We start from the raw sequence: 27,859 nt of genomic DNA, 5'->3' as shown, positions 1-27,859 counted from the left end.
AGCCTGCATCAGAGGCTAATACCTTCAAATGAATATGCTTGAAATCTAGTCCTAATAAAAAATAAGTGGAACAAAATTTCACGACATCACATTTTCAAAAGGCTTTGTCTCTGAATGGAGTAAAGCACTACTTAAAAGTCAGGTTTTCTTCCTGAAACGTTAGGAGGTGGCAGGATCACTGTTGGTTAACATGTTTTTCAGTTGTCCCAGACCAAATTGACCCTAGGAACTTCTGCCACAATGCTTCCTTGGGCCTTGTTGCTTTTCATTTGCATGCTATAATAAGGTAGATATTTACAGTTATTTAATCAAATTCTATCACTGAATTATAATATGTCTATATGTTTCACCATCCATCTCTCCATCTCCCACATCCAATAACTGTATATGCAGCCCTATTCTTCTCTTTCTATTTCCAGGTGTTACTAGCTAGCCACCTTTCTGGAAATGTCTAATATGGCCTTCCTAGGCCTTACACATCACTCCTGCAAGACTAGTTATGCCTAGATTGGAGAATGATAATAATAATGAAAGTAATATTTAGTGAGGGCTTTCTATATACCAAGCCCTCTACTAAGCCTTGGGATAGATCCAAGTTAATCAGTCAGGCACGGTCCCTGTCCCAAGTGGTGAATCACAGTCTAAAGAGAAGGGAGGACAAATATTTAACTCCCATTTTCAGTGGCAGACATGAGGACAGTGAGGCACAGATAAGTGAGTGGCCCAAAATCACACAGCCAGCAAGAGGCAGAGGTAGGATTAGAACCCAGGTCCTCTGACATCCAGGCCCGTGCTCTTTCCACTAGGCCTTGCTGCTTCTCTAGACTGGTCATCAGTAAACAAGCTGGCTTTTCAGTTGCTGGGAAAAGGACCATTGCACATCTTTTTCCTCGTTTCCGAAATGGCAGCCAGTGCCATGGATAGGAGTGGCAGAATCACCTCAGTTGTACACTTGGCAGCTTTACCAAGTTCTGGCCTCCAAATGCTCCTGGTCATAAACCCTTTGCCCCTGCTTGGGCACACGCTTCTAATTCCCAACATTGCGTACTCTTTCCCAGCAATTAGTACAGTGCTTTGCACAAAAGTAACTGTTCAATAAAAACTATTACTACTACTTATGCTGGCCTAGCCAGTGCTCTTGTGCCCATGCTTTGGCAAGATAATCTCCCTTCTTAAGCAACATAAGTATGTATGTCTGTTCCCTGCAGACAACTTCCTCTTCCACCCTTCATCAAGTAACAAGACTCACTTACAAAAAAAGAGAGACCCCCCTCTTGGGAATTCCAAAAGACTAGATAAGTGGGTTTTTTTCAGTGACAAAGTGAGGTGCATTTTCAGCAGTAATACTGCATGATAAAGACATTCGGGAAAGGCAAGCAATTAAATGCCACCTTTGTTTTGTCCTTCTTCACACAGTAAGACTGGCAAACCCACTTTCAAAACGAACACGGATATCAATAACAGTAATAATGGTATATGTTCAGTGCTTACTATGTGCCACTGTACTAAGTGTTGGGGTGAATAAAAGTAAATTGGGTTGGACACAGACCCTGTCCCATGTGGGGCTCACAGTCTCAATCCCCATTTTGCAGAGGAGGTAACTGAGGCATAGAGAAGTTAAAGTGGCTTGCCCAAGTTCACAGAGCAGACAAGGTGGAGGAAGGGGGATTAGAACCCATGACTTTTTGACTACCAGGCCCATGCTCTATCCACTAGGCTATGCCAGCAATAGCTCAAGACAACAAAATATATTTACCCGTCTCTCTGGTTCGACCCGACTCCAAACACTGGAAACAGAGCCTCCGTCGTTTGAAGCAACAACTCTGTACAGATATTCTTAATAGAAATGAAAAAGATGGAACACAAAAAATTATTCGCCTAGAACGTGGTGGAAAAAAACATGCCTTTCATTTAAGGGACCAAAGTGTTACTGTGAATGGCTGTAGACCAGTTTCATAACGCGCTGCTTTTTTCCCTGGTATACTACGATGGAGTCATTTCCTCTGCAGTTAGCAGCGCTGTCAGTTGATAGGCATCCGTCCAGATTGACTCTGACAGCACTGCTGGACACAGATGCCAAGTTAACGACAGCACCTCGTGTAAATTTAACATCCTTCATGCAACCACCGAAACCTAGCAAATAGTAAGAGATTAGTATCACATAAAGGACTTCAGTCAATAATTAAGAATAATTTTTTATCTCAAAGGAATATAAATAGTTGTCCTTCATATTCAAAGAAGGTGCCACTGGTGGTGAAATTTACTTTTGGCTCTTAAGGGTATGTGTGTGGTTGAAAAGATCTTATGAAACCCACAGTTGTGGCTTCATTGTACATATCCAAAGGCTGCCCATAGTTGTCTTTTTGTGTTTGATATTTGCTATACCTGGTGCTATTTATGCTTTGTTCATGAAGCTTTTGCTTCAGAAGATCCAATCCTTTTTTCATAGCAGTGTGCACTGCTGGTCTATCCACAGCAATTGACTCCGGTTCTTAAACGGGATTCACATAGTCTGATGGGTTTTTTTGCTCTACTTCAAATGTTCCTCTTTCCTTCCTTCTGAGAAGAAGTGTGGCTCAATGGAAAGAGCCCGGGCTTGGGAGTCAGGGGTCGTGGGGTCTAATCCCAGCTCTGCACTTGTCTGCTGTGTGACCTTGGGCAAATCACTTAACTTCTCTGTGCCGCAGCTACCTCACTGTAAAAATGGGGATTAAGACTGTGAGCCCCATGGACAACCTGATTACCTTCTATCTACCCAGTGCTAAGAGTGCTTGGCAATAGTAAGCACTTTACAAATACATCATTATTATTCTTGCTTTCAGTTTCTCACTTCATCTCATCATACAGCAGATTTGGTTCTGCTACTGTTCAGCTTCTGAAGGCAGGGATCACGTCTACCAACTTGTCTGTATAACCTTTCAAGTGTTTAACAGTGCTCTACTTCACAGTATTTACTTGATCATGTCATCGATGATTCTCCTTTGTCCATCTATGAGGTGATCAGAGCTTCAATACTAAGAGACTGAATTTGTCTAGAAATGAATTGTTTATGATCCTGTCTTGCCAGGTTTTTTGAGACTTACTGAATGTGGTACTGCTGGCTAATTGGACAAAGAGGTATATCTCACTTGTCTCTAAAACACAGTCATCTGCACTCAGCAATTCTTGATGGCTTTCTTTTAGGATCTGGATGATGCTTTAAACAGCTCATGTCTCCCTACTAAAAGCCTTTCTGGATCACTGCACCCTCCACTTTCACTAACTTCCTGCTCCATTCCTATCAAACTCTTCAACGGGTTGCTATACAAATCACTCCACTTTAACCTGATATTTGACCCTCTAACTCTGGTTTCTGTCCCTTCATTCCATGAGCACAAATCTTTTGAACATTGACTCCTAAATGTTGAATACCGATTCTACTCTATATCTCTGACTCTGGTTGCTTGACTGTGGCTACTCTATTCTGTAAATGCTCTTTACCATTGACTGACCAGATCTTTCTGGATTTCCTGTTTCTTTGACCAATCTTTAACTTTCATGAGCTTCTACTCTGCCTCCTAAATTGATTTCCTCTCATCCAATTCTCTTCAGCTCCATTGTCTGACAACACAAAAGGCTCTTGTCTCTGAAGCGATTAACTGGCATTACCTACATTTCTCACTTCTCACCTTTCATTTCATCTTTCCTCCCATCTAAATGAGACTACTGTTCACATATTCTGGCTAGATATCTACCATCTCTACTCGGTCTGCCTGCTCATCATCAAACTTTTGGCTCTGAAAGTTCTTACTTCACTCTGCTGCCAGGATCATTTTTCTAAGATGCCATTCAGCACATATCTATCCACTCCTCAAAAACCTTCAATGGCACCCCTTCCTCCCCACATCAAGAAAAAAGATAATCAATTTTACCCTCTTACTTATCTACTTGCTACTTTTTTCTAAATCTCTCCCAATTGTGCTCAGCACTTCTATGCCAAATATGCATTTATGCATTACAATCACTTCTTTACATCAATCAATGGTATTCATTTTCTACTTACTGTGTGCAGAGTACTGTAACAAGCACTTGGCAGAGTACAATAATACAAACTAGATACATTCCCTGCCCACAATGAGCTTACAGTCTGGGGTGGGTGGTGGGGAGGGCATAAATATAAATAATTTATAGATATATGCATAGGTGCTGTGGGAATGAGGTTAGGGTGTACCCTTTGGGTATAGTTCTGAGTTTGTAGACAACAGCAAAGGGAGGGAGCGGGTGAAAACTTATATTCCCCAGTATAAATGCACTTACTAATCTACATATCTATATTTCTTGGTCTCTATAAAAGATTTCACGTCTTTATCCCTCCAGACTAATTTTCTTGAGGGCAGAGATCATGTCTACTAACTCTACTGTACTCCAAGCATTTAGTACATTGCTCTGCAAACAACAGGCATTCAGTATATATATTTAATGGATTGATTGGAGTCTGTTGAGTTGGAAGAGCTACCCAGCCAGCAGGGAAGCACATTTGAAAATTTGGATGCAGGTCTCAGGTTGCACCCTCCAGCACGGTAACCAGAAATAAGGTGAACTAGATGGGGACCACTCCATAGTCTTACTTTACCACATGTATGATGGGATGGATCAGCCAGAGCACTCTTGGTTCTGATATATCCAGCCCTGCCATTTTGAAGTCATCTCAGAACCTCAGTGAACCCTTCAGGACAACCAAATTTCCTAAATTCTCACCTAAGGACACTTGTAGAGAAACAATTTTGAATTTTAACATGGGGGGGGGGGGGCAAAATCAGTTGTGCTCTGGGCTTCCTAAACATCTTAAAATATTTTCTTGATCATTCTATGGTTTGAAAACTTAAACCTATGTTTAGCTCCTTTCAGATTGATCAGCCTCAGTAGTAGAAAGTGACACTTTAAAATGGCCCCAATTATTCCTCTCAGCCTGTGTATAAAGTGTTTACCATATTATGCCTTCTAAATGCATGAGTAAGTAGAAGGAACCTATTTCCTTTATAATGCCTTTTGCTATTTGCATTCCTTTACGCTGAACTGATCAATGCAGAGAATCTATCAGAAAATGTGCAGTAGAGAAAATAAGGGGTTCATTCTTAATGTGGCTCAATGGAGAGTAATGGTAGTTGTAGTTACTGAGTGCCCTCTTGGGGAAGTGCCGTATCCTAAGTGCTTGGAAAGTACAGAACCAAGAACCTTAAACTCTACTGGGGGAGAAAAACGTGAAAATATTTGCCAAAAAACAGAGTGTTTTGGTCAAAACTACAAATGGTCCAAACACAAATACAAGTGCTAAGGAACGATATAGGTCAGCTCATAAGTGCCTGAGTTGGCTGATGGGTTTGTACTACCTAGGCTGCTGACAAATTGAGTAGGGAAATCTTGATGGAGAAAATGGGAGGGCTTTGAATGAGGGGTGAGCTATGGTAAAATCAGGTGTGGGGGGAGGGAATTTCAAGCTGGAGACTGAGAACTGACTAGTAGTAGCCACAGCATTTATGGGAAGTGACATGTTCCCTTCCCACAAGGCGTTTACATTCTTATGGGGAAGTAAACACATTTACAACTCAAGTGGTCAAAACAAATAAATTGAGCAGACATATATTCACGAGTGCTAAAGAGGGTGTAAATATATTAAGTGCTAGAGTTCACATAAGGAATAATATGGGTCAAGGTCCTGGGAAATTAACTGGGGAAACCTTGTAGGAGGACTTTGGATTGTCTAAGGACAAGAGGAGGCTCTTTCTAACATGTTAACATCTAACTCATTCCTATCTCCCACCCACATGGAATTGGATTTACTGTGCTTAAATATAAAATCACACTTTGGAATGAGGTATACAGCATACACTATATACTCCCAAGTTTCGATCTCGATAAAGCGATGCTTGAATAAATACTGAAACCAGTTTTATGGCTTAATTTCTATGTTTCTCTGTTTCCAGATGAAAATGACACTGTACCTCTTGATTCTAAAATACTTTTTCTAATTCATTTCTATCTTGAAACCACGGACAGGCAGAATAATGTTATATATTTAGCGGTGTTACATCTCCACTGCCTTGAAAATGTCATTACTGTCTAATGCTCTAGTTATTCATTAACTCTATACCAGTACCCTTCAAAAAGACCTGAAGATCTTGCCATATATTTTCAACTGTACGATGTTTAAATTTTTATGTAATTGCTAAATTGAAATAAAGTCCCTTAATAAGAATGTAACCATTCACAGCAACCAGGTTTTGAATTACAGTTTAGGATGCTCTCAATGGAGATGGGTTTACAACTCCGGATTAGAAATTAAAGTACTGCCCAGAGCATCTGCTGGGTAAATGAAAGCAACTTTGTGTTCACATTTTGGAAGGGAATGCTGAATGAATTTGGGTCTTTCCCACAAGCTCCTACAGATGAATACCAGTGATGTTGATGAAATGTTTTTTTGAAAAATGAATGACAAATTTCTTCAATAGGAATGTCTAATAAAAATGCTTCATTCTCTATTAAAAATAAAAAGCCCATAGTGGGTGTTGAATAAATGCCAATAATAAAAAAAGAAAAGAAAAGAAAAGAAAAAGAAAATTAAGAGGCATTAAAAGGCTTTTTAATGATCTGCCCTACCCTCTTTACCTCAGAATAGCTGCTCTAAGTCTCCTATGTACAGTCTTGCGACTAACCTTATTAAGGTATCTGATTTCTATTCCAGCAAAATCACTCAACAGTTCCAATCCTTTTTGGTTAAAAAAAAAAGTGTTCTGATGGTGTGTGTATGGATATGTCACAGGTGGGTGGCTCCTTTGTTGAGGTACACCCAGGCCTCTTAAAATATAGGGGTTGCATTCTTGCATGAACCTGTATTAGAGTAAATTACCTTCATAATACATAATGAAAAAAAAATTCTTAAGACACCTTGGCGCTCTTTATCTAAACATGTTTGTGTTATCAGTCAAATATTACTTAATTCCCTACCAACATTTTAAAAATGTGAAGTGACAGAGTGCAGTGGCAGAACTGAATATGTACTAGCTTTCCTTGTACAATTTAAGATGATTATCTGCTTTAACAATGTGAGATCCCCTGTGCATGCTCTTCCCTCTGCTTCAAATCCACCAAACCATATCTTTCCACATCTCCAAAGCCTTCCTAAACAGCCACCTCCTCCAAGAGGTTTTCCCTGTCTCACCTCTACCTACTTGTCATGTCAGCCCATCATTCACCTACCACACTTAGCGATATCTGTTTATTCCATTCATATGGATTCAATAACAGTAACTTTTTTCCCCTTTTTTGTTACCAAATGAATGTAAGTTTTTCTTCTTGTCACCAATTCTAAAGTCACAATCTATGTCTGCCTGTTTCCCCCATTATATTAAATTACTAAATTGTGACTACTTTTTGCAGAATGGCAAGAGACAACTGGGAGGTTTTATTCCAGTTTTCTTTAGGAGTGTGGGTTTTTTTTTGTTTTTTGTATTAGAGTATCTGTGCAGCACTTACTATGTGCCAAGCAATGTACTAAGCACTGGGGTACATGGCAAGGTTCTCAGGTTGGACACAGTTCATATACTACATGGGGCTTGCAACTTTAATCCCCATCTTACAGATGAGGTAACTGAGGTACAGAAAAGTTAATGGACTTGCCCAAGGTTACACAGTAGGCAAGTGGCAAAGCCAAAATTAGAATGCAGATCCTTCTGACCCCCAGACCCATGACCAGTAGGTCTTCTCTAGAAGGATCCTGGAACTTCTTTAGAACCTACAGCTTCTCACATGAAAGATGATGCCACCATTTTGGAGGCACATCATTAAGTGACTATGGACTTGATTGAAAGACTAAAGTCTTATCTGTCATGCTTGTATTTCCTAGGAAATGCTCACCTTGTTCTTCCCCCAACTCTTGGTAGGAGTTCCATATCCCAGGTGGGACTCCTCCAAGATAGACAGCAGAGTTTACTGTCAGTTCCTGGGCTCTTGGTTCCACCACTTGTTCCATTAATTCATTCATGCTCACTGATATAACAGAGTCTTCCTTTTTCATAGTTACAGTATTCCATTTTCCATCACAATAGGAGTTTCCTAACTGTAGGGTCACTTCAATAAAAGCAAAACTTGTTTTCAACAGGAAGCCCAGAATTCCATTCTTCAGCTCAGACTGTATTTGAAATTAAAAAAAGAATATAAGTATATAAATGGACTTGGAAGTGATAGCAAAACGTCAATTTTTTGCAAGCAAGTCAATTGAAAACTGTCTATGAGAATAGTCATATGTATCTTATAGATTGCATGGTGATAAGAATTATATTTGTAAGAAGATAACTGGCACACAATAGTCAGGCTCGTTCCATTAATGATTACACAAGTAGTTATAGCAAGGTTTTGAATGCCACTACCTTATTTCTATTTTACTCATTTTTTGTTACATACTAGATTAAGCTCCAGAATATCTGACTGGCGAGAATGGACGGTTTGAACTATGACTATTTCTAGTTGAGTTTTTAGAAAATGAGAAAATAGTACCTCATATATCAATTTAATTTTGGGGAAGAATATGACAAGACAATAAGAAAATGAAATGTCAAACTTGATTAAGCTTATTTTAACTGGTCGGCAAACTCAATTTCAAATTTCTACAATATATTTTGATTCCATATTTCAACCTTATTATTCTAAATCCCTAACTAATATAATTGCTTCTGTGTGTATTTTTTAGATTAATGTGTCACTTTCTAATATGAACTCACTTTACCCAAATTTCTCTGATAAAGAAATGCCTCCATATGTTTCTCTACCAAAATGACATCAGAATCGTACAGCTTGCCACGCTTGGATTTTTATAAATGCCCAATTGGAGACCAGAGAATATCTGAAAAGTTAGGACACCATTGTGTGGCATTTGAATGACTGAATAAACGCAGGGCAAACAGCACTATAAGGGCATTAGTGAAATATGGCTCTACTGTATGTATTTACCCACATACCTTGTAGTGTTATTAATCTTCTAACTGAAGCAGACATAATACCAAGGAGGAAAATTAAAATGAAATAAACACTAGGAATGTACACCTGGGCTTCTCCCATTAACTTTGCTTAGTTAAAAAACTATTACGTTTTTCTCATTTTGAAAAACATAAAGAGTTCTTTTCACTCCTCATTCATAGGTTCTATTTGTTAACATTCTATCACGCATTGTCAAGCAAACAACAGTAGTACTAATTCACATACAGCAATGAAATCTGGTCCATCTTGGTTGTACACAAAAAGAAGTAATCCATTCAGTTGTTCTGTTCTAAATTTAAAGGAAATTTCAAAATCCATTCTACCAAGGAACAGCCATGGTTGGAGTTCCAGGAACCCTTGAAAGACAAGAAAGTGAATGTATTAGATGACTGAAAGTTATATTGTAGCACTGGGCACATGCAAGATAATCAGACTGGACCCAGTTTTTAAGGTTGGGCATATGATTTTAAATATCTGGCACAAACTCCAACAGGTACCACTGTTCTATAGAAAAGCAGCAAGACCTAGTGGATGGAGCACAGGCCTGGGAGTCAGAATGATCTCGGGTTTTAATCCCAGCTCTGCCACTTGTCTGCTATGTGACTTTGGGCAAGTCACATCACTTCTCCATGCCTCAGTTCTCTCATCTGTAAAATGGGGATTAAGGCTGGGAGCCCCATGTGGGACAGGGACTGTGTCCAAACCAATCAACTTGTATCTAAACCCAGCACTTAATACAGTGTCTGGCACATAGTAAGCGCTTGACAAATATCACAATTATCACTACAATTATTATTACCACTACCATTGTCCCCACAGACCTGGGCTACATGGCAGCGATAGCTACTCCCTCCACCTTATTCCTTGGAGCTACAATGGGAGCAGAGAAGATGAAGATACTGCCTTCTACACATTGCCAAAAGGAGGAAGAGGATGTCAATATAGGTCCTCAGATCCTCTGACTCCCAGGCCTGTGCCCTTTCCACTAGACCATGTTGCTTCCCTTTCTCCTTTCCCTTTCTTTTGCTCCTATTTTCTTAAAACCCTGTCCCCAATCTCAAAATGAAAATTTGGTGTCCCTAGTAAGAATGTTATAATCACAAAACATATGATGATACCAGTAATAAATGAATAGATACTGTGTTTTGGGGAAGGTATTGACTATGATTAAGTAGGGCATTCTTCCAATGCATTCTGGAGGGACCTACAATAGCAAACTATCTGATAAGTTCTAGAATAATCATTTTGTCCTAAACCATCTTATATTTCAGGTCAAAAGAACTTCTGCCTGAAATACCACTGCCATTGAGGTATACAACTATTTGCGGGTAGTGGGAAGGGCAATATTTTCAGGATAATTTGTAGTGAAGGCCAGGTCGAATGGTGCAAAAGTGGTAAGACAATGCAATTTGTTTCCAAATCACGGTTGGAATCAGGTCTATTACTTTAACATTTAAATGTTAAGTATTGATGTGGATACAGTTTTTCACACAGAGGAAATGAAGAATTTTCAAGTGGCACATTCATGAAATGGAATCCCAGAAAACCAACCATGGGAAGGGGGAGGAGAGGGGCTGCATCCTCTGCCAGTCTCTTCCCTGACCCCAGTCCTTGTCCAGACTCTGCTATCCCATGGCTTTGAGATACAGGCAACAAGAAAGTGATAGGGTACCCAGGGAGAATCTGGGGGGTACTGAAGACCAAGCTAGTGCTTAGCAGGGTCGCGTAGACAGAAGTTTAAAAAAAAAATAGTAATAGTTGGGGTGAGAGAGGGTGGGGAAGAAATGGCAAGTAAAGAAAATGGCTGTCCTGTTATGATGGGAAATAGCATCAGCTGTTTGATATTTGCTTATCTATGACAGCAAGCCATAGACACTTGGCTCTCACGGACCCTTCAGGGATTTCTTTGAGCAAAGGTGGGTGAGCATCATTAAACCCAACAAGGCAGGATATGCCGGTGGCAAATGACTGGCTGTCTTATGCTTCGCTTTTTACCTGCTCCCAGGAATTGGACTCCTTCAGTTAATTCAGTTGGGCAACCTTCCCAGCTTGGAATAACATTCACTTGTTTCTTCAGCATTCTGCCACTCTAGAGGCCTTCCCAAGCTTTCTAAGGGATTGTCCCTCTTTTTTGAGAAAGAGCATCACTAAGGCATCCCTATAAATCCCTCCGAAGGATCTCTGCAGCGCCTGACAAACACAAAGGGAGACATTTCCATGCAGATTTTAAAAGGAGGCATCTAAATCCAACTCCTAATTCCACTTTGCACACTTTCTAAGGAGGACTCAAATCAAAACTCTGTTGACAGTTTCTTACAGCTCCCTCATCAATAGTTTTGTGGTGTTTTTTCCTAAAATCATAACCTCAGTACCTTTGTATACCTCCTCCATTAGGCACTCAACCACCTATTCACATATCAAATTATGGACATTTAACTATTCAGCACTTACTCAATTTCCTATCCAGCTTTCCATTCTCCCACCACATATCTATAATTATTTGGTGTTGGTCTCTTCTACTAGATTGTATGCTCCTTGAGACAGAGATTATATTGACTAACTCCATTTGTACTTCCTCAGGTGCTTAGTACAGTCAGTCTGGCCCCACCATATATGTTTCAATAAATATCGCTGAATGAAAGAGTCCCTCTACCAAACTACTCCATCACTGTACTAGCCAGCTCTCCCTCATTTGGATGGATTCAAGGAATCCACAGGGAGGTAACAAACACACAGTAACGTGGTCAATGAGTGTTAACACTCAACAAGAAGGAGCACCTTTGCTGTGAAAATATGTGAAGGTAGGTATGTTTTTCTTTTAAGTGCCACTCCCAAATAGAATGGGTGTCAGCCTCCAGCTCTGAATCCAGGATCCAAACTTATCAATTTTATCACATTCACCCCTGAACCCAGCTTATAGAAAGCTCATACCTAAGAAATTACAGGTAGAAATTATCTTTTGGAGGGGGGAAAAAACCAAACACTTGCTTACCAGTATCTTTTCTAGATGGTATAACCCAATGGAAGTCTCCCCACAAAAACCCCTGTATTTTTCCGAATAATGGAACTGCCACGTTGCAGCAGAGGAAGACCTAGACAGGACAGAGAGGATCACATTACTACTGAGCTTCAAATGTGTCCTTCATCCAAAATAGGCTAACGACTGACCTCATGTCTCCAAGTGGCCACACGCACTGGTCAACATTGCGACAAAATGTAGAGGAAGATTATGACAACCAAGAAGCAGAACAATCCAAAACAGCAAGTAGCTCTTGTGATCAAACAGCAAGAGAATCTTAAACGTATAATGTCGAGCATGGCTGATTTGCATTAGTTTGGCCCATATTTTCATCCACGGAAATCTCTGGAGCCTAATCACAAAATGTCCAGAGAAGTGTTTATCTGCTCAGATTCATTACTAAACCACGGGGCAGCCCTACATAAGTCATGGAGAAATGGGGACACATCCTTAAAATGTTTAAGTTTCTTGAATTAGTCCTATATTTTGGAAGAAAGACAAGGGAATCAATCTTTTAGAAGCCAGCTGGCTAGACAGGACATTACAAGCAAGCACAGAGTGTTCACACCTTTCTGTAAAGGGGAAAAGTAGATTGGGGTTAGGGAAAACTATGATGCAAGAATAATAAACTTGACCAACTATATGGGACAAGAAACACAATCAGTAAAAAGGATATGAATTTACAAAAACACAAAGAAGCAAAACCACAGATGGAAATTATAGTGGAGAATTACATGAACATTTAATGAACATGCTCATGGCACTGGCTCACTTACCTGTGTATTGACCATCTACAGTGATCTGTCCCAAAGCCTGATTTGGTAGCAATGACTTGATGCCAATTATTGTCCATTGTATTGTTGTTCCATGATCAATTCGTTGGTGTCACCGCCACAGCAGATCCTTCCAAGAACATATCTCTTTTAAAAGTTTTCAGTGAATTTAACCCAAAGAATCTATATGTAGTTCTTAATACTGAGTCCAAACAAAATGGAAATGGTAGGGGGGAAAAGTAATATAATTCTCAATTCTTTGTGACTTGCTTAGGCTGAGTTGGCAAATCTTAACAGAAAGTATGAAGAGAATTAGGTCCCCTAACAGATACCATGCATCTGACATACCATTTCAGTCAGAAACAGTAACCAACCTTGCTTACGGTATTCCAGATTACCTTTCCTGCTAGAAACAAAGTAAAGGTATACTCATGCAGACCTTTCTGAACAAAAGTTCAAGTTCAGTTTCTAAGACATTTCTGGAGGGTATTCTCAGTCACTCTCTTAATGATAATGTGAAAAGGAAAGAACATTAATAGCTATAATAAACTATGAAGGAACAGATTATCAGGTGGTTATGAGATTTTGTATAGAATTGTATTCAATTGCCATAGAGCTACCCTGATTTTCATTTAGCCAAAAACCCAACTTTGTCCAGCAAGAAGGTGTGTACCCGAAATGGTGGTACCAAGGTTGGACGAATAGGAGACAGGAAAGGAGAAATAACCAGAAAGACAGTTTTCTGGACATCATGGATGAAAGCAAGAGAAGGTGGTTCCTTTTAGAATTGGTACTATTTTTGTTTGTTACTTAAAATGGTTAATTCTATGGTAATGCAACTGAAATAAATTTCTCATTTGACAAATCTAAAGCCTCATTTGTATGTAATCTAATATTCAAAAAACCACATCCCTAATTTTTTTCTAATACCTGCTGCTCCACTTCAATGATAACTTTTTTGTACCCTCCTAGTCTACAGGAAATTAAAACATATTCTTCAGTCCCTCCTTACAATGATAGAGGAAACCAACTTTCCCACTTCCATGCACCTTTGTGGAAAAAAAAAAAGGCCTGGCATTATAAACACCCACATGCCATACCTGAAGAAAGATAATGAGAAAGTCCTTAAGGGCCTGAGCCTATATAGCCTATATAGAGTTTCTGCTTCTTCAAATAATTGCTCAGGGTTGCATCTCTCTCTCTCTGTATATGTGTGTGTATATATATACACATATGTGTGTGTATACATATACATATATATATGTGTGTGTGTGTGTATATACATAAACTATACATACATATGCACATTTAGAAATATATATATTTTAGCCTTTCTGTGCCTGTTCTTTGGCTCTTGTAAGTCCCTCATATTAGCCATGAGAACATATATGACAAGAGTATTAAATGCTACAAAAAGGTTCTAATTTCCCGTGGGAAGTAGGCTTCCCACATAGACACATCCACCTTTAAAAGAGACCTGGGCTCTGTTAGGAAGATAATCAGTTGAGATGTTGCTTCTCTCTCTTTGAAGAGTAGTACAAAATACATCTTCTTCATAGCCTCTTTTGAACATATACTATTTTTTATTGTCTTCAGCCCTATTTCAACATTTTAATATTTTACAAACACACATTTCATTATCGTAGTTTAATAATTAAAACCAGAACTGGTGTCATGCCCAATTAATGGTGCCCTGGTAGCATGCCCATCTAGTTTTTCCATTAGTGAATTCAACAATACTAATGGGATTACTAGCATGGGATGCTAATTGGGCGTGACATAAGAAACTGGCTTACTTCTTAGCATACCCTTGCTAATGATGAAATTAATGAGCATTTTATTAAATGCTGTCTCATCAAAGGGTACTTAGCGTTAAAATTGTTACAAACGATGCGGCATTCTAAAGATCAGGTGTCTGGGTAAGTGGTTCTTCATATTATGTTTGGTGACAATCTAAACCATGAAAAGTTATCTACACCAGACACCAAATTTACTTGAAGCAATTCAACCTCAGAACCGTACAACTCTTGATTCCAACTTCTGTTTCATGCTTGAGGGAACTAGGAAACTAGGTGGAAGCATCTGATTTTAAGACATTTCAATCAAGGTGGAAGGCACAGTTTTGGTCATCAATTCTGGTCCTGAGTTATTTCAGATAAGGAATGCTATTCCATTTGAAAAAACTTTGAGGCTTTCATACTGGCAATTCTTGGTTTTGTCAGAGTTGTTCTTTTCCCAGATTCTAAATGAACTGAAAACCTTATTGGATTGTCTCTTTAAAGCCAACCCATAAAAAGCTTTAAAATGGTAATCATGAAATATTGCCTTATCAATAAAATATTATTTGATCAAGAATATTCAGTTGAAGTCTTATGCAGCAAATAAAATCAAGGCTGCAAAGTTATCATATGATGTCTGCAACCCGCAACAATGGAGGGCAAAGTAGTTAAAAGTTGGAATTGAAGTTTTCCTTATTAACTTACTTATCACCAGTTTCAAGTTGAGGTCAATTGGATGTAGTCACATCAATTTCAACTTTCATTAGAGGCTAAGTCTATACAATGCAAAACCAATTCAAAAAATCCCCAAATCCACTTGTTTCTTAAAGGTACAGTCATTTTCATTTAAATGGGTAGGCGAGAAGATTGTGGGTGACTGCATATTGCTCTGTTTCTTTCCTCCAGTTTTGAAAATAAGTTCTTCAACTCATTAAAACCAATGTTCTTAAAATCTGGAAAATGATGACCTGTTGTTTATCAGGTTGGGATGCTAAAGAAGCCAAAGGGAACAGGCCAGGATGGAAATAGGGTACTCCCAGAGAAAGCGTCAGAAAGACAAACGCAGAAAGCTGACAAAGAGGAGGAAGGAAAGGGCAGATTTTAAGATCAACTAGAGTGTACATTTCCTTGAGGGAGGGCTCATGTCTACTAATGCTATTGTACTGTAATCTCCCAGTGCTTAGGACAGTACTCTGCCCCAAGTGAGCACTCAATAAATATCAGCGATTAACTGGCATAGGTGAAATAGAGCAGAGGGCAGAAGGGATACTGAATGTTGGAGGCTGGCTAATGGAGATGAAGTTGAAGGGAAGGCTAACTAGCCCTGTTACTTTTGTTGTTTCTGAAAATTCAAGCTTATGAGGGAACACCTGTAATTTAATATGTTTGGATGTTGTAAAAAGATTGGGCACTGCCTGGTGAAGAGCAGGTGAGGGAAGGGATTTTAAAGCATTGGAGGTAGCAAAACTCCAGTCCCACTGTATCCTGGTGATAGGCGGAGAAGCCCCATAGATCCCTGACTGGAGGTAAGAATTGGAGCAATGGGAGACTAGTGGAAAGAGCATGGCATGGGAGTAACAGGACCTAGCTTCTAATCCCAATTCTTCCAGTTGCCTGCTGTGGAATTTTGCTGTGTAACTTCTCTGTCTCAGCTTCTTCACCTGAAAAATGGGGATCATATTCTCTCCCTACTTACACCGGTAGCTCCAGGTGGGACAGGGACTGGGTCCAACCTGCTAATCTTTATCTATCCCAGGGTTTGGTATAATGCTAGGCCCACAGTAAAGGCTTAAGAAATGCCACATTTATTATTATTAGAAACAACAAGAGGGCAGGATGGCTTTTCTCAGTTATCCACCCCAGAGTGGCCCCCTTGCCCCACTCAGAGTCAAGCCAGCTCACAGCGGTAGCTGATGGAGCAGCTGGTGGCTGCCTGGCTGCCTGGCATGGCAGTCTGGATCCCCTGGGCAGGGGGTGGCATTGTCCCGGGACCAGCCCCTTTGCCCTTTGGGACCCAAACCAGTGCGAGCCTGCCCAGCCTCTGTGCCACCATGGAGTCTCCAACCCAGGTAGCTCAGGGATGGGTTAAAAAAAAAAAGGGTCCTCTTTAAAACAATCCCAATTGGAACAGACTCTTCAGCAATTAGTCTTTTACTGGAGCTTCATTCTGGGCCATTTCACTTTACTTCCACCCCAGATTGAAACCAAAGTGAATAGTGGCACATTATTTGGATATTTCAAATTAAAAATGAAAGTTTTAGCTTAACCTATCTAGGCATTCAGATGAATATTTGGTCGGACCTGAAATGTTTGCCAGGGAATGTCCTGTCTTTGTCTGACAAATGTCTGGTGAACACCATCATCATCCTGAACAAATGTTTAACTTAGAGGCCACATCTGCTTGAACAAAGCCTTTTTTGAATACACTTTTCCTATGGAAAATATCTTGTTTGATCCATATCCACCAGGGAAAACCTAGTACTAATTTAAACCTAATATTAAGAGGGATTTTGTCATGCTTTTGGTGCTCTCACCTTCCTACTCTCTCTCCTTTTTAGAAGCAACATGGTCTAGTGGAAAGAAAACTGGGCAGGGAGTCAGGAGACCTGATTTCTAATGCCAGCTCCACCCGCTGCTTACTGTGTGACCTTGAGCAAGTCACTTAATATCCCTGGGCCTCAGTTTCCTCATATGTAAAATGAGGATTAAATACCTGTTCTCCCTCATTTTAGACTGACACCCATGTGGTACAGAGACTGCCTACATAGTTTAGGACAGTGCTTGGCACAAAGTAAGCATGTAAATAATACCACTAGTCTGATCCCTGGATGCATCATCCTCAATGCTGATGATATTAATAAGAGCCAGCCATGTGCTTCCTTCTTGCTACACAGCTGCATCCCAAAACTTTGATCTACTCACACCTAAACAATGCCTAATTTGTAGCCTCACAAATTTCAATGTACCACTTTACAAACACAACCTTCTAAAATGCCACTTCACTAATGGCCTAGGTCCCTCAAAACCCATTTCATAATTCCCTTCCTCAACCCTCATACTCGAGCACCGCTCCACCTATCCAAGGCTCTCTTCCCCTGTCCTGGACTCCCTGCCAGCCTCCTTATCCTTAGATGCAAAGATATAAGCCCATTCCACTAATCTCAAGTCTCTTGCTTTTCATTCCATCAATCCCCAGCCCTGTATCATGGCCACAGTCCACTTTCTCAGTTCCCACACCCATGCAGCTGAATATGGCTACAGAAATCCAGGCTCCAGGCCAACTTCTGCCATGACTAATTCTCTCTGATGTGCTCAAACTGCTCTATTTTCTGCTCCACAACTCTACTATTCCTCCCACATTGACTTCCAAGCTCACAACTCACACCAACGCTTGAAAACTTTGAATCTCTCCTGAAGCTCCAGGCCCCCTCCATCTCTTCCACTAACGCTTGGAGACCTTGCCAATGATTTTTGTTGGAGAAACTGAAGCCATCAGGCAAGGTCATTTCCAAGTCTCCTCATCGCCGCTTGAAAAATCTACTGCTGCTTCCTTGGTTTTCTCCTGTTTTCCAGCTGTTTCTCAAAAGCTGATTCTCCTGCCGATTCTCTGAATCAATCAATTAATGGTATTTTTAAAAATGGTAATTATTGAGCACTTACTGGGTGTGCAGAACACTATTATATGGGGTTGGGAGAGTTGAAAAGAACAGAGTTGGTAGACAGCTTCCCTGCCCACAAAGTTCATAGAGTCTACTTTCTTTACCTGTGTCTCTGACCCTTCTCGACCTCAGAGTTGTTTCTGACACTGTGGACCATTCCTTCCTTCTTGAAATACTACCTAAGACCTGGATTTAGAGACGGGAAGGAGACTGCCTTTTGATAAATAGCTGGGAGGCTCAATAAATTCAAATACATAAAGGCAAATTTTCATGTGCTTCTGTGTTACTCTTTGAGGGCTGGAATCCTAACAACTGTATTGTACTCTCCCAAGTATTTAGTATCGTGATCTGCCAAAAGTAGGTGCTAAGTAAATGGCACTGATGGATTGCATTGCAGCAGGAAGTACTAGTATTAGATCACTTTATCATTAATGGCTAAAGATCACACATTGTTTGTCAAAGTTAGATGGATTTGGGGAAAAATTTCAACCTGCCAATATCTTGTTAAGAAAAATAATGATAATGATGCTAATGGTATTTATCAGTGCTATGTGTCAAGCACTGTTCTAAGCGCTGGGTTAGAGACAAGCTAATCAGGTTGGATACAGTCCCTATCCCACATGGGGCTCACGGTCTTAATCCCAGTTTTACAGATGAGGTAACTGAGGTACAGAGAAGTTAAGTGACTTGCTCGAGTTCACACAGTAGACAGGTGGCAGAGCTGGGATTAGAATCCAGGTCCTTCTGACTCCCAAGTCCGTGCTCTATCCACTATGCCATGCTGCTTCCCAAGTAGACAAAGCCTATGTGTGTATAAAGCGCATTTTTGGGCTTGAATAGGTCATAAATAATAAAGTAGACATAGTTTTTGCCCTCCCAGGTATTACAAATAAACCCTCTTAAAAAAATGCTTTCATCTTACTTTACCTGTGGATCAAAAAGAAAGTAAGGCCGTCCTCTCCGCAGCTGAAGAGCGACGAACTCCTCTTGGTTGCCAGGTGACACAGCAAAAAAAATTAAACCTTCAGGTTCCTTTGTTCGAAAGCTGACCTTAATACCTGGTTAGACAAATGCAATCAGAGAATCAGAGTTTCATGCATTGTGAATTCTTTATGTTCATTATTATTTATGATTTCATGAGAACAGAATACAGAATTACAATGCTGAATTCCACACATTGGTGTTTCTGTAACACTCTAAGACCCAGGGTTTCAGACATTCATCTGGCTTTGATCAGAAACCACTGATATATCAATGGCCAAGCTTTTTTTTTTTTTTGCATGCAAATCTTCTTCAATCAATTCATGCCAGGATTCAGTTCCTGCTCTTCAAGGTTCCAAACTATGTAAGGCAATTTCTGATGAAAAAGGCATTTCTATGAAAATATTATTTCAACCCATAAGAGAATTACCCAGTCAATCGGTTAAGACAAAAAACCAAAAGAAAACAAAAACCTATTTCACTGTAGACTGTACGCTCCTTGTGGGCAGTTATTAAGTCTTCCAATTCTGTTGTACTTTACTTTCCCAAGGATGGTGCTCTGCACACACTAAGTGCTCAATAAATACCACTGATTGACTGATTCTCCGCAACTTCACTTGCAAAACTTTAGATAAACATGCAGACATCAGCAGCCTGAAGGGAAGCATTGGTTTATAAACCTAGAAGGATTTTCAGTGTCCAAGCATCAAGGTCTAGGGAACTTGCTTATACTTAAATTTGTTCATAGCACTAGTAGCCTCATAGGCATATGGGTCCCTCACGGGTCCAAGAGGATAAAAGATGCCTCTTTTCAGCTATGATGGAAAAGAGGTCATTTGTAAAGTTTCCAACTGAACCAACTTCACTCCCAGTAAAATTCAAAAAAATAAAACTAACAGAAGCTAAATAATTCAGCAGGTCCTTGTTGGGATTTTTCGGACAAAGTGTCAGTGCATTTGATAAAATTTTAAAAAGAATTGGTAAATTCCTCCGTCCCTCTACCTTTTTGTAGGTGTTTGTTCTCTGTCATCTATTCCTTTGTGGTTGAGCAACTACTGAACACTGATAAGTTATTGGTTTGTCTGCATAAAACATGTTTGAACACAAGTTTACCCATAAACATTCAGTGTTCTTAACGTCAAATGAAACAGGACTTCATAAATAGTTTGTTGTAATGTATATGGGAAATTACACTGAATGTACTTAAACACATACAAATAAACCCAATATATTTCCAGAACAACGTATGCACACTTCTCAACACAGAACTCTGATTCCAGGAAAATTCTGCAAGTTGTAAGAAATAGACCATTCTTCTTTCCATGCTTCCACACACATCGGTTAGCTGTAAAATGTTCTGTCATCTCCATGAATACTCTACAAATTCAATTACAATCAGCTTAACCAACAGCTACACAATAATTACTATAATATTTCATCTATTATACAAATATTCTTTACTTTGAGCTCGTAGCAGAATTCTACTGTTACCTTGGATTGAAGACGTGACAGGCTATAATATGATCTGAATGCCATTTACACCAATTGGATTTTTCAATTTCAGCCTAAGGACTTGCAATCCATGTGTACCTGCTTATTTAATAGAGAGAACTAAAGCTAGATGATAGGCCTTCATTTTTGATTCCCTCAACTTTACCAATTTCTGACTTGGAAAACTTCATAAAATATAGCATAATATTTAATAGAGCTAATACTATCAGAATTTTTAAAGCACAAGTGCATTTAAAAATAAAATTATACAAGGACATGCAAGTAATTATGAACCTCATCACAGAGTCTACGTAGACTGCAAGTAAGTCTGAAGACGACTAAATCCATACACCAGCCTGCATATGGTGGAGGATTTCCACAGCAAATGCGCTGCTTAAGCAATGTATTTAAGCAGCGTGGCCTAGTGGAATGCAGCAGGAAGCAATGAGAAGCAGTATGCCAAGTGGAAAGAGCATGAGTTGGGAGTCAAGAGAATCTGGATTCTAATTCCTGCTCTGCCACTTGTCTGCTGTGTGACCTTGGGCAAGTCACTTCACTTCTCTGTGCCTCGGTTACCTCGTCTGCAAATTATGGATTAACACTGCGAGCCCTATGTAGGAAAGGGACTGTGTCAAACCTGATTATCTTGTATACATTGGGGTACTTGTTAAGCGCTTATTATGTGCAACAGGAACAGGGAAAAAAGAGAAAAGTGTTATCTTTCTAGTCTGGATAACTAATATTTCTTCTGGGTAACATAATATTACAAATTTTGAAATCAGTTTGAATTAAGAGAAAAATGTTGCAAAATCTTTTTTAAAAATCACATTATTATAACAAAGTTTACAACCTCCAATTTGCAAATCCATTATTCTATCTATTAAGACTATGAACCACACTTGAAAAATTAAAGCTGTCAAAACACCTGAATAATAAATGGGAAAACTACTCAGGGGCTTTTTATTGTATACTTTCCATAAATTTCTTAAAACTTTCAAACTAAGCAAATGTTTGTTCAAAGGTAGATATTTTAAATCGACCTATGAAATTAAAAAAAAAAAATTGGAATTGAGAACATGCTATTGTCACTGACTGGTAACTTTTTAAATATTAAAAGTTACTTTGCTCATTCATACTAAAAGTGATGATGAAAGTCCAAGTTAAAGTCTGACAATTTTTAAATGCTTTCTACATAGAGCCACTTATTACTTAAAAGCTAACCAAAGGGCTAATAGGTCTAACATCGGCTGTGTAAGTTTATGTATAGTGATAAAATATGAATTGAGAAAGGAAAGAATGAATGAATGAATAGGACAGACAACATTTTACAGTAAAATTTGGGGATAGAGAAAAAGGACCACCTTAATTCACATTTGCTATTTTGTTTTCTCTTCTAAAATGACTAATTTGATACCTATTTTTATTTTTTTGCCACCCTATTATACTCACTACTGGTAAAACAAACAGGACATTTTAGCTTTAATCTTCTTACTACATAACCCAAATAACTTCAGTCATGTTTGCATTAATGCTGCATTAATCATGTTGTTGCGTATTAATGAGTTTTCAGGCTATGCTAATTACTGTCATAGATTCTGCAGCAGCCCATTAAATATACAAATTACAGAATTAAAGAGCCAGAGCTCTTCATGATTAATCTCTAAATGGAGAAAAACTAATGATGTCTGTACAAAGTTTCTCTCTACTTTTGGCTGACTGAGCCCAGTGAACAATCAATTAGAGTATTTGAAGAAGAAGAAAATTGTAGACATTAACCAATATTACATGGTGGTTTCATCTAGTAAGAGAGGATGTTTATAAATTTGGTCTAAAATGCATTTCAGGATATACACCTTCATCTTTATACACATGTCAAGTGTAAAAACAGTCACAGAGTGATCAATCCATTTGAAGAAGCGGGCAACCATAAAATACAGTAATCAGTTTTCTTTAATAAGGTCTGCCTGCTTACCTACAGCTAAAGCATTTACAGTACACTCTGAAGAAAATGAAGTGAGGAAATTCACCTATATTTGAAGGAATTTTATCATTTTCCATTGCTTCAACAAGATGATGGTTCCAAAAAAGGCCCACTCAGGGAAGAGCCACTTAGAACTCGGACCAATGAGGACAGAGTTGACTAAGCTCTTTCCTATTTATCACATCTACAACAACCAGGACAATGGACTACAAAGTCCTTAAATTCCCAATGATCCCACTTCATTTTAACAGTGATAAAAGCCATATCATGACTTGCAGTTCCACAAAAATTTTCACCTATTTCAAAGGGTTTTCAAGGTAGCTCTGTCTACATCCCAATGCATCAAACAATTTGATACTTAATCAAGTGCAGTTTACATGTTGCACTTGAACATGCTACACTTGTACTCAAAAGGAGATCTGGAGCCACTATGTTAATTTTTAAAATCCCGCTTTTTATATCTAAATGGACAAGTCTACTCTAGACTAGAATCAGACTGCTTAAAAAAAACCAAAACTTATTGAAACCCTAAACTTGTCTCTGGCATTAACAACTTCACTGCTACAAACCAGGCAAGATTAAGTTCAGAGGAGATGCTGCCCATAAAGAAAGCCTCTTCAGTATTCAAGATTTTCTTACAAGCAGAAAAATAAGACATCAAAGATGCGCTGAGTGTCTTTTGACTGAGCTTTAGATGCTCTGGGTGGCAATTTAAATACAAACCTTTTGTCTCTGTAGCAGCAGTAGTACAAGCGCAAGATTACACAGGCAGAAAGTAATTAAACTGAGAGAAGAAAGAAACATGACTTGAACTGGATAAAATACAAATACATCAAAATTAAAGTCAGTGTAATGAGCTGAAACACTGCAAATTTAGACAACACCACATTAGCCAAAGCAGCAAAACCTCATCATACGGCATCAAGGCAGACAGAAGCACAATAAAGAAGAAATCTAGCGGCAAGCAAAGGAGCTATTGATTAGACATTGGGCAACTGAACAGGAGAATAACTTAAAAAAGCTAATGAATGGCTAGATATATACAACAGACCAAAGTGGAATTGTACTAAGAATAAAAATTCCACATATAAACAAGACAAAGCAAAAGATTAGCAGCAAAAATACAAGCCAAAAGACCCAGTAGTTACATTAGAAACTCAGCACCAAATGCAAGTCATGGCAGAATTTCAAGACGAGGATGACAGACAGGCTAATTTAAGGTTTCAAAGCACAAAAATAAATCTACCAAGTACTAATGATCCAAACAAGGAGGACACATTTGCAAAGAAATCCATTTCTTTTTATAACTTTGGCACTTCCATTTGTCCTAATTCTTTTCAGGGGAAACACATCAAGAAAATATATTTAATTTAGATATAACTGTACAGAAAGGGTTTTTTTGTCTCATCTTGAGATACTTATAACCATAACTACCAATAATTTTGAATTACAGCTTTATCACTTAAAAGAGGATATAAGTTCCAAAACTCAATGAACCATATGAATTGTCATAGGCAACCAATTATCTGCCATCTAACTGTACATTGGGTGATCTTGAATATTTCACCTGGTAGAACAATTTCTTGGTTCCAAGATAATTTGTAGAAAACATTTCCTATGGCAAATAACACCAGTGTTTCTATTCTCTTTCTTGTCTTCCTAATAGCAATGCAAGAACTTGTATGAAAACCTTCAATGCAAACTTATGTTTCCATTTGCCATTAAGCAGTAATAGTAGCTGCGGCCATAATATTAACTGATCAGTCACTGGCTGTATTGCACTGTATTAAGTGCCTAGCGGGGTACAACCAAAAAAAGGGATCTATTTCCTGACAATGAGGAGCTTACCCACTAAAGAATTGTACTTTCCAAGTGCTTAGTACAGTGCTCTGCACACAGTAAGCACTTAATAAATATGGTTGAATGCATAAAAGAAGCACTGCAAGGTGGTACAAACAACCAATTAACAAAATCTAATTTGCAAGGTAATTTTTTGTTTCTTTCCAAAACTCAGGTACTGAAAATGCTTGGATTTATCTTTTAAAAGATTAAGTCCTTTTGCAAACATTTCTACCTGGCAGATTCTCATTTCTCTAACTACTTTTTAATGATAGAAAAATTAGCAGGAATCAATCTATAAGGCAAACTTGCAACTAAACTAGCTAAACAATTTTTTTCTCTTCTAAATTTCTGTTTGGGCAAAGCTCCTAGTGGGAGGGGACTTATCTTCCGAGTCTATAGTATTGTACTTTCCCAAGTGCTTAGTACAGACTCAGCACATAGTAAGCGCTCAATAAATCCCATTAATTGATTGATAAACTCCAGAAACCTGCAGATAGAGCCTTCTCATGAATCAATATAGAATGAAAAGCAGCATGTCCTAGTGGAAAGAGCACGGGCCTTGGAGTCAGAGGACCTTGGTTCTAATCCTCAATCCACTATTTGCTGTATGACCTTAGGCACATCACTTGACTTCTCTGTGCCTCAGTTCTCTCATCTGTAAAATGGGGATTAAGACTGTGAACCCCATTTGTGGGACACAAACTACATCCAACCTGATTATCTTGTGTCTACCCCAGAGCTTAGTATGGTGCCTGGCACATAGTAAGTTCTTAAAAAACATATAAAAATACTTCCTGAAATAAAATGAAAAATGAGTTTGAAACGGAAGTTGACCCCCTCACCCCATTAAAGCCATGTTTTTAAATGTCAGTACATCCTTTGAGAGGGTCCCATATTTGTGTTTGCTGTGCCCATCCCTGACAACATGTGCTCCTCATCTGATGTGTATCATGAGTAAATTCATGCTATTCCTGGCATTTTTACAAAGATCTTGATCATTTCCATCTGCGCAGCATGCCACACTCCAATAAAGAAAATTCTGGAAAATACTCCAGATGACAAGTTACAACTAGACAAACAAGTCAGATCTAAGAGTCAGTGAGGACAAAGAGCCAAGAGAGAGTAGCAAGGAGGATCAAATTGAATGCTGTTACTGCATAACTGTCAATTACAGCCTTCATTTATTAATTTCTGCTTTTATAGTTAAAGCATTTTCATTTCTTTTCTTAGAGCTATTACTAGACCAGCAGGATTCCAGAAGGATGATCATAAAAGGACAATGGTCTGTATTCAAAGGCAAAAAGCTTGATTCAGAGTTATATATATATATATGTATATATATATATATGTATGTATATATACACACATACATACATTTGTATATACACACACATGTGTGTGCATCTGTATGTATCTACAATCTATATATCCTATAATCCGTACACTCCAAGTCACCCAAATGTATGCTTTCATTATGTATTTGGGTTAGAACAAGAAGACTAATTCCCATCTGAGAACCACACTTTGTGGTACTGGAATAAACAGTTGCTGCCTAGGCACTGCATTGGATCTGGGGTTAATGCTGCAATCAGAGCTTTCCTTAATGCAGGGCTCTGCAAGAATGCAATAGTCTTGCATTAACGGGAGAACTAGGTAGTATATAAATATAGATCTATCTCTACATATCTGTTCTTCATGCCCAAAGATTATGTTACGACAAGTGAAATCTGACTGAAAAATAGTCTCTCCTATGCCATAACCATGTTTTCTAGCCTCTAACCTCAGTGGTATGAACCTAAGGAACTTCTTAGCCACCAGGGACACCTCCAAATGACATCACCTCTTCAATCAGGACGGTAAACTCCCACTAGACTGTAAGCTCATTGTGGGCAGGGAGCATGTCTACCAACTCTGTTCTATTGTACTCTCCCAAACACTTAGTACTCAGTAAATCCCCATTGATTGAGATCAGGCTGCTGAAGGAAGAGGAGGGACATCGACTAGAATTGTTTTTTAGTAATCAATCATATTAATTGAGTGCTGTGTACAGAGTGCTTGGTTTAACATGGTAGCATTTTCGATGAAGAAGGGTGGATTTTAGCAGGCTGCATGAAGTCATTCCAGACTAACTTTGCACTCACATTTACAGGTCTTGACTCTGTCACAAAATTGGAGGGGCAGGGACCTGACCTGTTTAGGATCTTTGGGCTGTTTGGTCTCTGATAGCAGCCTTTTGAGCTTCACAGGAAATAAATAGCAAAGTATTCTGTGTGCTCACAGTCACATTCAGAATACAGTAATACACCCTCGTTTCCCCCCATCCTTCAGGGCATATATAGATTTACAAGCTCTACATTTTAAGAGTTTGGGTTGCTCTTCATTTTATTTCTTTAAATATGAATAACAGTGGATAGCCCTAATTCTGAATAATGATAATCAGGAAATCATTTTCCTTTTATAAATCACAGAGAGCTCCAATCCTTTTTCTTTTCCCCTTCAGAGACTCATGGAACACCAGGAGATGATGATTGATTACAATATTTGTATTGTAATGAATCAGATGATTGGCTATCTCTTACCGGTTACAGGGTACATATGAGCTATACATTGTATTCTGTCTTCCAAAGTGAATATAATGGCCCTTTCACTATTCAAAATACTTACAGATTCAAGTGGGTAGGACACTCACTCCCTGTGCTAATAACTATTGTTGATCCCATAATTATTCTCTAAGTTTGTAAGACTTAAAAATTTGCATGTTAACTTAAATTTGTTCAAATTCTTAGTGCAACAGTTTACCAAAGAAGAAAGTATATGTCTAAAAGATTTGATTTAAAAAAATAAAAATCTACACAACTCAGCATATTCAAGATAATAGAACTGGATTAAATCCACCTTCAGAAAGGAGTAGAGCTAGAAATTTAACCATTTGTGTTTAAACTTTAGGGAGAACAAATTCTCAAAGGAGGAAGTTTGTGTTTTCTTTTAAAAAAAGCAAGAACAAAGAAATAACTAGAATTTATGTTCAGTAGAACATACTTAATATGCAGAAAATAGGTATGAATGTAATTAAGAATGCTGTCAACATGCAGGCTTCCATGTAATAATCCTCGAGTTAATCCGACACTAACTATGCCAAACCTTATGGTTACTTTGTTAAGAGAATGAAAAGCAGATATGCAGGATGGGCTGGGGAATTCAAGTATGCCCCAGCCCCCTTTCTGCAAAAGGAAAAATAGTGAATTAAATTGACAGAGTGTCTGTTGACACAGGTTACTTGGACCTACAAACCGCTTCTTGGAAAGGAGGTTTCACTAGACTTG

The sequence above is a fragment of the Ornithorhynchus anatinus genome, chromosome 19 (genome assembly GCF_004115215.2).
Source record: "Ornithorhynchus anatinus isolate Pmale09 chromosome 19, mOrnAna1.pri.v4, whole genome shotgun sequence".
Lineage (NCBI taxonomy): Eukaryota > Metazoa > Chordata > Mammalia > Monotremata > Ornithorhynchidae > Ornithorhynchus > Ornithorhynchus anatinus.
Note: the sequence above shows the minus strand (reverse complement) of the source record.